This window comes from Sapajus apella, unplaced genomic scaffold (genome assembly GCF_009761245.1).
Source record: "Sapajus apella isolate SASKATOON/1434 unplaced genomic scaffold, GSC_monkey_1.0 scaffold59, whole genome shotgun sequence".
NCBI classification, from domain to species: domain Eukaryota; kingdom Metazoa; phylum Chordata; class Mammalia; order Primates; family Cebidae; genus Sapajus; species Sapajus apella.
Genome location: NW_022436999.1, coordinates 4,288,207 through 4,291,123, shown reverse-complemented (window position 1 = coordinate 4,291,123; position 2,917 = coordinate 4,288,207).

Below are 2,917 nucleotides of genomic sequence, written 5' to 3'. Positions count from 1 at the left end.
CTAGGTTTGGTAATTTTTTAAAAAATTATTGTTTTAGGCTGTCTCTGTGCCAACAACCAGCCTGAGGTATAAAATGCAAGGTCTTCTGAGGTCTATTCTGCGCCTATACCTTTCACTAAGCATGCATTTCAAGTTTTCCCTGTGTATGCAGTTGTTTTTGGATGTCCTAGTCTTTAATGTCTGGTTATGAAAAGGGAAAAAAGAGAGAACTGAAGAGTTGATTTTTTTTTAAGGGGCCCTTCATCCCTTTAAATTCCCTATAAGTTAGTTCAGCAGATGGCGAGGCACATGCAACAGTGGGAGAAGGTTCAACAGCAATGGCCACCTGCGTCATTGTCTACTCCTCTGTTGTCAGAAGCAGTAATCAGAGCACAAATCCCTGATATTTGGAGGACAGGGTCCTTTTGGGCCACCCTGGCTCCTGTAAGCTATGTATAAGCTACTCCAGGAACACATGCACACCTGTCAACCACAGGGTGGGAGGTGGGGGATAGATAAATGCTACTGTTCTAAGAGCTGATATTAACCAAAATTAAACACAAATTACTGTTCAAGCCTCTCTCTGGAATTTGCAAGCCTTCAAAAGACTCCAGAGTTCCAAAATAGTTATATCAGATTCTGCCAGTGCAATTGTTTCTAAGAGGGGAAACATTCCTGGTGCTTCCTACTCTGCCATCTTCCTAGAATCCTCCCCTAAATGTAGTTACATCAGCTCTATAATCCATTTAGAGTTAGTTTTTATATATGGTGTAAAATTTAGGTTGAGGTTTTTTTGTTTTGTATTGTTTGCTGTAGATTTTCACTCCCAACGCTATTTGTTGAAAAGATTATCATTTTACCATTGAATTGCCTTTACACCTTTCCAAAAATTTAATGGCCATATTTGTAAGGCCTCTTTATTTTGTTCCACTGATCTGTGTCCATCTCTTCACCAATACTACACCATCAATTATTGTAGCTTTATACTAAGTCTTAAGATGGTGTAATTCCTCCAAATTTTCAATTTTTTGAAATTGTTTTAGCTATTCTAGTTCCTTTGCCTTTGCATATAAGCTTCAGAATCAGCTTGTCTATATCTAGGGGAAAAAAAAAGCCCTACTGAGATTTTTACTGTAAATGCGTTAAATCTATAGATCACTACAGGGAGAATTACTATGTTGAGTCTTCTAATTCATGCACACAGTATGTCTATTTAGGACTTATTTGATTTCTTTAATCAGTGTTTTATAGTTTTAATCTTTTTTTGAAATGGGGTTTTGTTATGTTGTCCAGGCTAGCCTCAAACTCCTGGGCTCAAATGATGCTTTAGCCTCAGCCTCCCAAGTGGCTGGGACCTCAGACATATGCCACCATGCCCAGCTGTTTTATAGTTTTTTTAGCACACTGATTCTATATGTGTTTCATTAGATTTATACCTAATATTTCCTATTTTTTGGAACTACTGTAATTTTTTAAAATCTTGGTTTCTACTTGTTCATTAGTTTATAGAAATTTAATTGATTTTTGTGTTTTGACCTTGTCTCCTGTGATATAACAATGTCACTTTAGTTGTCAGAGGATTTTTTTGATAGATTACTTGGGGTGTTTTTGTTTACTTATTTTCGTTTTGTTTTTGTTTTGAGATAGAGTCTCACTTTGTTGCCCAGGCTGGAGTGCAGTGGCACAATCATCGTTCTCTGCAGCCTCAAATTCCTGAGCTCAAGCAATCCTCCCACCTCAGCCTCCCAAGTAGCTGGAACTATAAGTACATGCCACCATCCCAGCTAGTTTTTAAAATTTTTTGTAGAGATAGGATCTCACTATGTTTTTAAGGCTGGTCTCTAACTTCTGCCCTCAAGCAATCCTCCTGCCTGGGCATCCCAAAGTGATGAGATTACAAACAGGAGCCCCTGTTCCAGGCCTGTTTTTGTTTTTAAACATGTTGTCTGTAAATAGGAATAACTTAATTTCTTCCTAACTTATGCATTATATTTCATTTTCTTGCCTGATTTCCCTATCCAGGATTTGCAATATGATGTTGACTAGGTATGGTAAGAGTAGGTGCCCTGACTAGTTCCTGATTTTAGGGGGAAAGCATTCAGTCTTTCATTTTAACGTTCAACATTAGTCACCAGTTTTTGGTAGCCATTTAACTTTTTGACATTCCCTTCCCACTAGCATGTACGTGCTATCAGAGCAGGTTCTCTCTTCTCTCAACTCAACCGCTAGTGCTTAGTGGCTAGCAGACAGTAGGCTCTCAATAAGTATTCATAGGGGAAAAAATGAAGATTTAGTGCTTCCCTACTTTGCCAACTTAGCCAGCCACAATCACTGTCCTGTATGACAGACAACAAGGGGACTTGGCTGAATATGCACAGACGTTAGAAGAATAATCTTACATGAAACACCCCAACAGATCCAACTAGGCATTTGCCCCATAGAATTGACAATCTTAAGCTGCAGAGCATTTGTAGATCAGCTTTTCGGCAAGGCATACTGTGTCAAAGCATTTATCTATAAGGAATAGGTGACTGCAGTATAATAGTTATTTTAGATTGAGAATGTTCCATTCCCAAAAGGAATTTAAACAAAAAGCTCTCAGATACGAAAAACAGGGGTTTTCAGGGTAGAGAATCCCACTGCTCTGAAATCTTAGGTCCTCAGACGGGTGGGGTTGTTTCGCTAAATTTATTTCAGCCGCTTATAGAAACAGAAGGGGGAAGAAGGGGGTGGCTGCACACCAGCCCTGGCTCTGTAGTATTAATATCTGCCAGGTCAGGCTTTTATTTTATTTTGGAGGGCTGGGGAGACAGGCAGACAGCAAGCATATCTCACAAATGCATGGCTTTTGCATCGTAGTTTCCTATCTTTCTCCATGTATATCACCCACTGAGAGAGAGAGAGAGAGAGAGAGAGAGAGAGAGAGAGAGAGAGAGAG